This window comes from Argentina silus (genome assembly GCF_951799395.1).
Source record: "Argentina silus genome assembly, chromosome: 9".
Taxonomy (NCBI): domain Eukaryota; kingdom Metazoa; phylum Chordata; class Actinopteri; order Argentiniformes; family Argentinidae; genus Argentina; species Argentina silus.
Genome location: NC_139663.1, coordinates 8,927,337 through 8,940,916, shown reverse-complemented (window position 1 = coordinate 8,940,916; position 13,580 = coordinate 8,927,337). Strand labels below are relative to the sequence as shown.

Genomic DNA, 13,580 nt, shown 5'->3' with positions numbered 1-13,580 from the left:
ACTCGACCCTTTGAGGCAGACCATAATCAGAGCTACAGGTCATTACGTTGCTCAAGTTCTCTGGCATTGGCAACAGTTCCTGAAAAGCAAGCGACTGTGCAGGACATGCTACATGCACACCTAAATAGACTGGAAAGAGGTGGGGGGGGAGTGAAGTACTGTTACAACTTATTCAAACTGGTCAGATGAGTCAGAAAATACTGGAAGGATGCATTGCAGTGTTCTGTTACACACATCATAATATTGATAATATTGATGAATCTGTCAAAAATAAATATAGATGCAAAATGTATGTTTATGCTCTACATCATGGCTTGCTTTTTGGGGGTCTACAGTCAAGTGTTTCTTCTTATTACTTATATTGTTAATATTGTAGTTAATGTTTATATTGTTCATGTTGTAAAGCACTTTGTGACAATTGTCTTTGTAAAAAGTGCTATACAAATTGATTGATTGATCATCTCACTGACAACTTTTCACATGCATCCAATTTCAGTCTCTCCCCCTCTCTCACGCACCTCTCTCCGTTCCCAAATCTCCTGCTTGCTCCATATCACACCTTCAACCTTTTCAACATGTCATGTGTCAAAGGTCAGATAGCTGCAGTTTCTTGCACACAGTGTCTAACACAGTCACCAGAGCCAAAGTCCCATCCCCCTCAACTATTCCTCTCCCTCCTTCCCTGCATGCTGCACTCAGTACTCCGGACTGCACTCAGTAAAGGTCAACCTCACCCCATGATCCCCTCAGATCCCACAGGTCTGCCTGACACAGGGGTGTCAAAGATATGGTCCGTTGGGTGATTTGTAAAAAATAAATAAAAAAAGGCTTTTTCTTTAAGGATAGATCAGCTTTGAAATGAGAAGACAGAAATTTAGTTTGATCAGAAAGCATTCATTGCATAATGTCTTATCCTTTTTTATTTCATTTTTTAATCCCTACCACCCCCTCCCCTGATTAGAGGACATGAACAAAAAAAGTTACACTCCTACTTACAGCTATTTATTGTACTTGGTAAGGTACTTGGTAAAATGAAACATACATATATATCTGTCTATAGTTTCTAAATATTGCTTGTAATGGAATTCCAACCTTCAGATGCCCACAGATTCTGCATTCTTCTGAGTTTGACTAAGTTACTGTTACATTGTAATATTGCACTCTGTGGAAATGAGGCATTGAGTGTAGGCTGAGTATAGGCTACTGTAATATCCAGTAGTATTTAATAATATGATGCACCGGTGTGCACAGCATTTGGCATTCGTTTAGTTCTACTAACAAATGGATTATTATTTCCGTCCGGCATGAGGTTGCATTTGGTCCAATGTTGCCCACAAACAAAAGAAGTCTGACACCCCTGGCTTAAGATATGGAGGTCTTTCCAAGACAACAGAGTCACACACACATCCTCACATTCCCTTTGATTGGTCAGGGGGCGCTAGCCTCATCAGAACCCTCAGTATAGGGCATCAGGCTCCTGTGGCACACCGCTGGGATCAGAATTGACCCGATACGGAATACGGATACAGAATTGATCTGATCTGGGGTGATAATATACCAAGTGGTGCTAGCGTGACCCATGGTCGATCCCTTGTGATATTGCCAGTTGGTTATTGGGCAGTATGATCTGTACGATATCTAATTCCTTGTCTTTGAGGTCGAGTGTAAACTGCTAAACTGCTAAAGTAATAACACCATTGACCTCTACATAAACTGCAAACTGTTGACAAATTACCAGCAGACACTGTTGCCATGTTATTTTCCGAATGAAAGCACCAGTGACCATGACCTTGGAGACTCAGTAGGTCGTGCCAAATATCATAGGAACCACACACATACTTCACAAGCATGCATCATGTGAGGAAGACATGTGATATCAAAAGAGATTTGTTCAAAATGACGTCTGTACCAACGACATGTGCTGTATTCATCTAAACATAATAACAAAAGCATACCTGTATACCATTTCATTAGAATGACTTTGACATAACGCATGGGATTCCCCTGAAGTTCTGGACTTCCCCATTGTATGACCTGTTAATAGCTTCATGACCAACAAACAGTCTCCCTTCAGCTGAAGAGCTTTTAGCTGAGACCTGATGGACTCCAAATGTCAGTCTCACTGTTGCTCTGGCTAAGAGCTACAACAATGGAGGGGAGAGGAAAAGGGGCGCACAGTAGGATGGACAGGGCTGGAAACGAGCAGTGGCAAGACACTTTCAACATGTCTCAGAGAAAACAAAAGACATGACCTGGTTTGCTTGCTCCCTCCTGCTATGTTAGAGTGATTATGTTCGTAGCCCAGGGATAATCTGGATAAGCTGAGTGGGCACTGGAATATGACAAAACCATTCAACTCCCAAGAGAGGCTTTCCTAACTTACACACGAGAACATAGACAAGCATGTTGTACTGTACATTGTGTCTACATTCCATTGTGAATAGGGGTTCAACTGGGGGGTATGACTGTTCTGACAACTCCCTCTCCTTGTCCTCTGTATACATACAGGGATGATCCCAACCACAATATCATTAGGCTTTGTGACATACACCCCTACTCCCAAATGGCAGTCTGTACAATTTCCCTGTCCACTGTCCCCAGTCTGTATCAACACATACAGTATATTCAGTTCCCCAATACTATATGATTAAAAGGCCAGCCCTCCATGGCGTGTGTCAATTAATGTGCCGTTCGTGTCATCTCGCAAACTCCTAGTTAAAATTCCTGGTAAGAGCTTCCTATTGGTTGATTTTGATAGTCTCTGAGTGGGAAACTCTTATTAGTATCTTTCAACAAAGAGTTTCTAAGTCGGAAATTTGGGAGTTTCCTAGTTCTGAGTGCACTGTGAACACACCCTAATCTGACAGCTGCTCATCAATACCACCAGTCACCTGGCCCAGTGGCCACGCACCGCCACATTCTGTTTTTTCATCTTGTGTAGAGAATCATGGTTCTGACCATTGTTCCCCGGTGGTAAAACTGTAGGTTACCTGCGTCAAGCAGTAAGTGTGAAGAGTCTATTTATATTGTCCAGTTCATTCATGTCGCATGTATGGCCTTTTATTTGGGTGATATCTTTGCATGTGTATCCCCAATTACCTGTTTGAATGTTAATCCAGTTCTAGCCTGTGTGAACATTTTGATGTTCCATTTATCTATGCTAACAAATTCTATTTCCTTTTCTGTTTGATTGAGGTAGAAAAAAAACCCACATTATAACCTGTTCCTGAGAACTTGAGTGCTGGGTCCTGACAGGCCATAATACTTTATTTATATTATAACCCAACAAATGCCTTAAATCGACTTCCTTTGGCCTGTTTATTTTAGCCCTGTGGTAAAGCACACTATTTTCCAGTCCTATTTTATATAAGTGGTTTGGTTATCAGACCCACTATCTCATCTTTACTACACTATCTACAGTATCTAACTGATAATCATACACACATTTCCATTGTTGATATGACATGATTCTTTAATGATATTCACACGTAACCACCGAAACGCGTTAGCCTGCCTGGCCGGAAATTCAAAGAAGGTGAAATTAGGATGGCTTCATCCCATTTCCCATTGGTCCATGAACTTGGGATTTCACTTGAAATGCAAGATCATTTCCCCTGACATCCATTCACTCATTCCAACAGCCATGTTTGTGGATACAGTGACCCTAATCTTCTGTCTGTATTTGCATTTATGAGAGAGCATTCATGGGTATTTGGATTTGCATACTCTCATATTTCCATCTTGAACAGTACACAATGACACATTGACTACGTTTTCCAATTCAAAGCAGACAGCACATAATTCCATGGTAATAGAGGACACAAGCATAACATATCTACTCTGACGCGTTCATTCCTCTTCATCTAGAACTCACATTCACTCAATTCACATTTTGCTGTACACAAACCAAAGGGTTAGGATGCAATGGATGGGTGAGCATGTGAGGGTGGAGAATGTGCCTGATGGGGAACCATGAACCGTGGTAATGTTGCACTGCCTATTTGCTCTCTCTCTCTCTCTCTCTCTCTCTCTCTCTCTCTCTCTCTCTCTCTCTCTCTCTCCATATATTTAACAGCACATGTGATCAACTCACACAGCTGAATGCTTCCCGGAGGAAACATGGGACACTCTGCAACAGAAGGGGGTGTAGTAGTCAAGGACCAGGACATGTAACAAGAGACTGACTACACTGGTGTACCTTGGAGGGAGGAGGGTAGTTGTGATGGGTTACATTCTACACACAAGATTAGACTACAACACCAGTGACATAAGGAGAGTTATGTTTATCAAATGTTGCACTCTGACCCTATGGGAAGACTTCCATCCTCCAACACACACACACACACACACACACACACACACACACACACACACACACACACACACACACACACACACACACACACACACACACACACACCCTGCACATGGAGTCCTTGTCTCTGCTGGGCTATCAGATACTTTTCCATGTTCCGTGTTTAATCATTGATATCCTCAATGGTGCAACTTGGTGACAAGCTGACATGGGGGAAAATCATACTCATCATGTTAACTTTAATGAAAGTACTTGTGTTAATATTTAATATTACAGAGCTCGAGCTCTGCTCTTGAGATGACAGGACATGAGGCTCTTCTAAAGCAAACCGTGGGGGTTGGAGGGAGTGAGGGAGGAGAAGGTGTCATGGAGAGAGAACATCAGCCTGGGGGGCAATGATGAGCTAATTGTATCAATAGGCCAACAGATCCACACTCTGACTCACACATTATACTGCTCCTATGCCTGTACAATGATGAGGAGCTAGGGATAGGAGAGGAGAGAGACTGAAGCCAGAAATACTTCACTATCGCTTAGGGAACATTTGAAGCAGCAACAACAACTTAAAAAGAAGGAGATACAGGAGAGGCTGGTGTTGTGTCCAGTGGGAATCACACAGACAGATACTATATTATAGAGATTGAGTAGGAGAGGGCCTGAGATTTGGTCAATCAGCTTGGCAGCCTCCTCCTGTCCAACAGCAGATTACAAGGCACAGCAATATGGAGCAGGAACATTAATAACAAAAAAGCTTGTTCCGGATCATCATAATCATGTTCTTCATTGTCTGCTTCATCTTTTCTTAATCTGCTAATGTCATTGCTCGGTTGCCTAGACACAAAGGTCCAAGTATGACCTAAATTTTATTAGAAAAACAAAAACACAAAAACCCCCCAAAAAATTGTTAAAAAAAAGTATATATATATATATATATATATATATATATATATAACACTAGGATTATAGGGGTCAGCAATAATAGCGGCATAATGGGGTTTCGAGGGGGGGAGTAAATGCAAGCCTACGTGTGTGTGTGTGTGTGAGCGCACGCACGCTTGGGTGAGATGCTCTCACTTCCCTATTTCTGCCTCTGTCTCACTGTTTCATCTCTGTTTCTCTTTCTGTCTCACTCTTTCCATCCCTTTCTCTGTTCCCTTCAGTCCATATGCTCTCTCTGTCAGGAGTCCCTGGGTTTTATGAGCTGGAGCTCTTTCACAGTAAGCCTGTAATAGGCTTGAACGTGGCAGCGACTACCCCCAATCATGCCTTGAGAGACACTAGCAGTGATGATAAAGCATTTCTCCCTATCAGGACCTATTACCAGCAAGGAACATGTCATAGAGCAGTAACTGAAAGATGGTACAGCTGATTACTCTACAACAACATACTGAACAATAACCTACCAAAACCAACCAGCATCCAACCAAAGGTCTAAACGCAGCCAATATTTAACCCAAACCAGCCAATACAATACTCAATATCAATATGTCCACAACAAAACCCAAATGAGATGAGACTAGACAAAAACAAACCCGTAGGAGGATCAAATGTGATCAACTTCACAAGGGCATGCAATTGCTTGGGTTAAAGTCATGGGTTAATTAAGTCACTTGACCTTTCGGTGAACCTATGTAAGGCTGATTCATGGAACCTCCAGGAGCAGGGGAGGTCATTGACTTTGCACTTTTGCTCCTTGAAATCATACTAAAAAAGGAAGGAGACATGTTCGCGAAGCTACACTCCTCATGAAGTGGGACAATTTCAGTTGTTCCCCAATCTTCTTAAGTTTACCATCCCCCGGAAAACAAATGGTTGTGAGCTCTGTGGAATGTCTTAAGGTGTCAAAACTGTGATGCCATCAGTTCAGATGCAATAAGATGAATGATGGTTGGTGGTCTCCTTATCAACAGCTCCTAATTTAAATACTGTGTTTTTTAGGATGATATAAAAAGCTCTCTCTCTTGTTCCTGTGTCCTGTTCTGAGGTTATCATCATGTTGTGAGTAGCATTGTTTTGTGGTGACCAGTGGTCATCTCTCTATCTCTGTCTCTATTAGAATGTAACATTTTCTTATGAAGTATTTGCCTTGTAACAGATAGTATAAATATACAGTATTATTAAAGCCTCATTTGATTCATTCTATTTGAACTTTCTTGCACTAAATGAGCACAGACTCAACAATTCTTTGCACAGTGATAATTACATTGGAGATTATCAATATTAGATATACTTTGCTATCAACAAAATATAGCCAAAAGTCTCTGCCAAACATAAATGTGGAAACGGATATTAATATAAATCCATCTACAGTCACACATTTGATAGCTACCATCATTTGGTTGAGTGAGAGCTTTCCATCAAGAGTGCTGGCTATTTCAGTTGTGTCACACAGATAATACCCAGAGTCCTTATCATGCCTCTCAGTGTCTGGAACTTAAGGCTGCCTTCTCCTTCCTCTCGCTCACTGAACGTGCTGAAGGGGAGAGGACGCGAGAAAGAGAGAAAGAGAGGAAGGAAGAGAGAGAGAGAGAGAGAGAGAGAGAGAGAGAGAGGCCTCTCACCATACTCAGGGCAAAAGGGAGAGACAGAGTGTGATAAAATGGCACCTAAACACCTTGAGGGCGATTCAACTTTCTTCATCTTGATACCATAGAGATAGTGTATTATGTTTGATAAAGAGAATCCAACCATTAAACCACTGATGAATGGTTTTACACTACAGTACAGTACAGTAAACTGTGTTGCCTATTTAGAATGAGTTAGTTCCCAATGAAAATAATCTATCTTATATAGATATATTAGCAGTCATCCAGAGGCTGTGCTGTGACAGATCAGGGAGCATCACAAGTAAAGTACCGTGGCCTAGACCAGGTTAAAAGCTCCTGGTCATGTGACAGGATTAACAGTAGGCTAACTGAAAGGGGCGGGGTAGAGAGGGCGGGTGGGTGTGTGTGTGTGTGTGTGGGTGTGTGTGTGTGTGTGCCTGCATGTGTGTTTTACCACATACTTCCTGATGAGGAAGTCATCCTGTGTGTCTCCCTTTCTCTTTCAGTCTCTTTCTCTCTCCCTATCCTCCTCTCACTGCTCTACAACCTTCGACAGCCTGTTTCTCTTTCACCATACTGCAGTACATCTTGTTCTAGAATGTTGCTTGTTCACCACTGTTTTTAGGACAAGGCAAATGCTTGAATGAATTCTGAGGCAACGTCACCAATCAAGTGCACAATGGAACTAGAAGAGCAAGAGAATGTGCACAACAAAGTCGACACATCTGATAAAAATGAACCACAGCCAAGCCTGCAGCGGCAGCAAAATAATTTGAAGATAGAAAGCTCCAGTGCTTCACGGTAGCATTTGAGTCTTACGGAATATGATGCAAAAAAAAACGCTCCTCCACTGGAGCCCATTAGAAAGTACACATTTACACTGGCCAAATAAAACTATATTTTCAACAGCATATTTAGGTTATCATATATCTCTGTAATATACAGAGTTGTTGGTTGCTGGTCCCCCTGGTTTACTGTGACACGCCACCAAGCAGCGCTAGTTGACACTTTACTCTGATTGGTGCACTGACGACTTCCTCATGCTCAAGGGAGGAACTGTCTCTAAGTGCTAATCTAAGATAAGATAATGTTATCCTTCCCCAATTACAACAACCATGATAATTTCCAATGCACTTGCCTACTCCCTAGAACACAGCTTGGTGGCCATTGTACTGTAACCTCTTGTCCACTTCATCCCAAACACCCTGCTTCCTCTTTTCTCTTCTCTCCCTTCCACCATAGCAGGCTTATAAGATCATCCACCCCCCGAGGCAATGTCATAGTTGCGCAAGTGAGTCTGTAAGCCCTGACTAAAGGCTTAGTCACAGCATCCTGACAGGACATGGAACTAATGGCTGAGCTTTCTAAAACCGAGCCAGGTTTTTCCCATACACACAAAAAAAGCCAAATCATTATTATGAGAATATTGGGAGAAGTTCGAACCAGCCCCCCGACCTAAATCTCAGCTACATCCTTGCAGTACGTCCTACTGGGCCCTCTGTCTGTGCCATGGCTGCTAGTAGGGAAAGGCAAGACATGTTGGAACCCTAGCGATGCACATGGGCATGCTGTGACTACATGGTAGGGCCTGCTTAGAGACGGGACCCTTAAGCATAGGATTTCCCCTGTTCTCTTGCTGTTTCTGTTTCTGTCTCTGTGTGTGTGTCTCTGTATGGAACGGTCATGCCGGCCAACTCATGTGTGCCCTGCATGCCCAGAACTCCCTCTCTTTCGTGGAAGCATGAACCTCACAAACTTTGCCTTGGCATCGGGCACTAGCTATGGCGACTATGTGGGCATGCCAGGCAGCTTTAAAGCATGCCAAGAGGGTTAAGGGTAGCACAGAACATGGTGTTAGGTTTATAATATGATTATATTATTATTATTATTATTATTATTATTATTATTAATGCTGAAAGAAAACAGCATAAAACATCCCAAACCAGACAGTTACACCTGAAGACTGTGGCATAAGGAATTCTGGTGTGTGATGGTCTTCATGCACAGACACAGACACAAACATAAACACAGACACAGGCACAGGCACAGACACAGGCACAGACACAGACACAGGCACAGACACAGGCACAGACACAGACACAGGCACAGACACAGACACAGACACAGACAGTGACAGACACAGGCACAGACACAGACACAGACACAGACACAGACACAGACACAGATAGACACAAATACAATACCTCACGCAAACAGAACCGAAGCAAAACAACAACAGGGTAGAGCTAATGACAACTGCACACACAGACAGTTGCCATATAGAACAGAACATTGTACTATATGCCAGAGCCACTCAAGTAAGGCACATCAATAAAACATCATTACAGCAAGCTCTCTCAATCTGTACTGATTGGAAATAAAAGCGTTCAATAAATGTGTTCAAGGAACGACATTCCATGAGAGAAGAATTACATCCTTTGATACATCGTTTTACAAAGCATCCTATGAAGCCCCACATATTAACAGTTGAGTAATAGGTCCATTGCTTTGGTTGTTATAAGGTTAACAGTTGTTCCACTTACATTAAATTGTTTAAAAGCTTTATAGGCTAGTGCATCTGTTACCCCTGATTGGCACAAGTACAAGCAACATCATCTGTCAATGTGTAGAGGGTAGGGTGAAATCGCTGCCTGGCAGGTAGTAATGAGTTTCTTTATCTGTGTCTCTATATATGAACATCAATGGTGTGACTAAATACATACACACACACGCACGCACGCACACACGCACGCACGCACGCACGCACGCACGCACGCACGCACGCACGCACGCACACACACACACACACAAACATTTTCTCAGCAGTGACATCAAAGCCCCAAGTCATGTACAGAAAGGATCCGTTTGTTAAGGGTATTTCATTCACACGTAAACCAACCACATGTCTGTACTTTGGAGGTTGAGCCTTGACAGTCATACACTAACAGCAATGTTTAGGTGACGTGTTCATACTCCTACACTATGAAACATGTCTCTGTGCTGAGTCAGACACTACTGTAGTTGTGCTTTCCCGACAAACCAGTATGACAACAAAAGGGGTAATCTGGGATTGGTACTGTGCATACATTTTGGGACTTTTAAATGAGTGATCAATAGCCATTGATTCATGAAGAATTTAACTTATAAATGACTTATGAGTGCAACTGTCTTACCCCATCAGAACCCAAAATATAGGCTTGTTTTATTCTATTGTTTGTAAACAATGTAATTGTAAAGAAAAACGGTATAGTTGGCTATAGTTGGCATTTTGATCTCATGGATGGTCAGTCCTTGCATCCAAAGCATTTCACCAACCCCATCCCTAAGTTGTTTAACAAAAAAAAAGTGGCAGGAAGACCGCTTTGTTGTGATTTCAATCCCAGATTGCCCCTTTAAGTTTCTGAATAAATAAGTACCCAGTTATTGAGGGGGGAGATAATTGTGACACTAGTTATATCCTAATCTGTCATAATATATAACAGCTATACAGATAGTTTATCGTACTGGGTCATTATATAGTAATAAGATGGAGTTAAATGTGATATTCCTGTTCAGAGTTTCTCTCTGTTAATTGTTCTGACTGACAGCATGCCTGACACAGCATGTATTTATCTGTAACAATTTAAACAATAACTGAAATTACAGGATTAAAACGTTGTCAACATTTTGTCTGATTACCTTTTCCCAGCACCCCGCTGTCGAAATGAAAACGGCATGACTTGAAAATAAATTCTTATCCGACCATTTCATCATGGTCATGTTCTGACAAAAACGCATAGACCTGCCATATGCGGTGTCACTGCCTATGATTTGTTGCCTAGTTTGTTGCACTTCCAATTCACACTTTTCTGATTGTTGATAAGCCCATAGCATAATTATATCAACAACAACAAAATTCATTTCCACTCAGACGGTCGACAATTGGAGATATATCTCACCACCATGCACAGCAACCTATTTCGTATTTGAAACAATCATTTAGCCTGTGCAAACCTTTGCAAATCTGCAATGCAAACCTAAATTCCAAACGTTACCCAACACATAGAAGTTCAACTTTCACCTGTTAAACTTTTAGAGAGAGTATACCGACACGCCAGTCTATTATAGCCTACAAATGCGCCTCAGCGCTGGATAACGGTTTATGTAACAAATTTACATTCCAGACGCCGCTGGCTATCATAATAAACTCTATTGGTAGACTATATGTTTATAATATATAGAGCTTAATATTGCACGCTTTAAATGTTATTGTGATCTGTGTGCAATTTGACAGGGACACATTCACTCAGTCGAGTACTCTCGTTTGACAGCCAAGGCAGAGGGGGTTGGACTCTCAGCCTGTTGATCCAGTATTAGAAAATAGACAATAACAAGCTGGTTTAAATCTGGTTTAAAATAACATATAAATTAAATTAACTCAAATCATTATCATATACTGAAGAACTTGCAATTTGAAGGTTGGCATGTGATATTGCCGGCGAAATTACGCGCTTACCCAGTGTAGACAGAGCGCTGCCGTGCAAAACCTGGGCATATAGTTTGTTTACAAAGCGCTGTAAGAACATTCTTTCGCAATACAAACCATCACTAATAACGGAGCCTATCCAAAACCTACTAAAACATTCGTATTAATAAAACCTACCTTGTTGGGACGATGAATTTCGGTGTCTTTTTACATAAAAGTAAAGAAAAGCTCCGTAACGTGAACGACCCTCTCCCGTTTCCCTCACAGTTCGCTACGCAGTCTCTCTCTCTCTCTCTCTCTCTCTCTCTCTCTCTCTCTCTCTCTCTCTCTCTCCTCTCTCTCTCTCTCTCTCTCTCTCTCTCTCTCTCTCTCTCTCTCTCTCTCTCTCTCTCTCTCTCTCTCTCTCTCTCTCTCTCTCTCTCTCTCTCTCTCTCTCTCTCTCTCTCTCTCTCTCTCTCTCTCTCTCTCTCTCTCTCTCTCTCTCTCTCTCTCTCTCTCTCTCTCTCTCTCTCTCTCTCTCTCCAACCGCCCACTTCCGGCGTTTTCTGCGTATGACAGACGAACACTGGCAATGGATAGGCCCGTGTATGAGGTAAAAAATAACTATCTCTGAAATAGTCTTCATATTTAGTCCAGCTACTGCATAAGTTGGTTAAATAACAACAACAACGAAAATAATGGGCAAACAATGATGATAATAATAAGAAAAATAAAATGTTTTTGTTATTATTATAATCGTTTACATTATTTATATTATCAACATTGTAACAGGTATACTTATGTTATTATCAGAACAGAGAGAGAGACAGTGTGGAGTGTGTCCTGTTCTACTGAGAGGTCCACGTAGTGGTCTGTGTAGGGCTGGAGTGGGATAAAGAGCGAGTGTGCGTGCGTGCGTGCGTGCGTGTGTGTGTGCGCACCTTCTTTCTCCCATGAGCTGTCATTAAAACATTCTAAGGTTATCATATTTCTTCTAATATTCTAATTGACATGCTGTGCATGACTGTAGCGTCAACATTCTCAACAAGCTGGAGCAGAGCGACACCTGGTGGAAAAGGAGACAGTGAACAACTACACTGCAGTGTTTCAGAGCAACTGTCATTTGGCAAAATGTAGCCGCTCAAAGAGGAAGCATTATTATGAACACTGACTCTTCTCTAGACAAACAAGGCATGAACTCACTTTCTCACTTTCCAGTCATACATAAGTACATGCACACACACACACACACACACACACACACACACACACACACACACACACACACTCAACCCATACATCAGGACACTTCAATGCACGCTGTGAAAGCTGAATCGATTCTCCAAACTGATTGGCTGCTAGCCAGGCTGGAGGGGTGACAGTTGCTTCCTGAAACAGCTGAGTCAGCAGCTGCTGATGGTAAAAGCTCTCCATCTCCACGCCCCCTGATCTCACCTCAGCACAGCAGGAGCAAGGGGAAGGGGTGGCTGAGTACTTCCTCTCAGAGCAGGAAAGATAGAGATGCAAACAGACAAATAAATGTGAAGAAACAGCAGAAATAGCAGCAAATGGACAATAGAACCATAGACCATAGACCAATAGACCATTTTAGTCCTGTCACAACAGATCAAGAATGATTCACTAGGTTAGGGTCTGTCTCCCTATTACCATAGTTTACTCCATTCATTATTGTAAACATTAAGATAACATCCCACTACTTAGAGAAACTCCAGAGTCAGCTATGCAGAACATGGGAGCTACAGCAGCAGATGTGTCACTGGACGATTAGTACAGCAGCACACGTATGTTTACTATGCCGTCAAATGGGGTTTCCAGTCTCACCAGAGAAGGTCAGGGAAAACCTTACCAATGTGTGTTGTCTTTGTGTCAAAATGCAAAGAGGAAGTGGCGACTCTCAACCATTTGATTTCATAGAAAGTCCATGCTTGAAAGGCCAGACAACAAAATAAGGAACAGTTTACTTTTTCTGTTTTGTTCTGGGGCTTTTCTATTCCTCCACAAAGCTATACTGTGCATCTAAGCACAGTAAGCCATGGTACTTCTACAGTAAGTCATGGTTCCAGGTTGGGTTGTACATCTACAGTAAGTCATGGTTCCAGATTGGTTGTACATCTTCAGTAAGCCATTGTCCCAGGTTGTGTTTACATCTAAGCTATGGTTCCAGGTTGGGTTGTACATCTACAGTAAGCTATGGTTCCAGGTTGGGTTGTACATCTACAGTAAGCTATGGTTCCAGGTTGGGTTGTACATCTAC

The 13,580-nt window shown here is 42.1% G+C and overlaps 1 protein-coding gene across 2 annotated transcripts in view; it reads right to left on the bottom strand.

Annotated features, from left to right (window-relative positions):
* stat5a (signal transducer and activator of transcription 5a) overlaps positions 1-11,641 on the bottom strand; it is a 100,303-nt gene extending 88,662 nt beyond the window's left edge. For both annotated transcript variants that reach the window (XR_014554410.1, XM_083677175.1), the window contains exon 1: positions 11,504-11,641. The gene's annotated coding sequence lies outside the window, so the exon portion shown is untranslated. The remainder of the gene's footprint in view (positions 1-11,503) is intronic.
* Between the last annotated feature and the right edge of the window lie 1,939 nt (positions 11,642-13,580).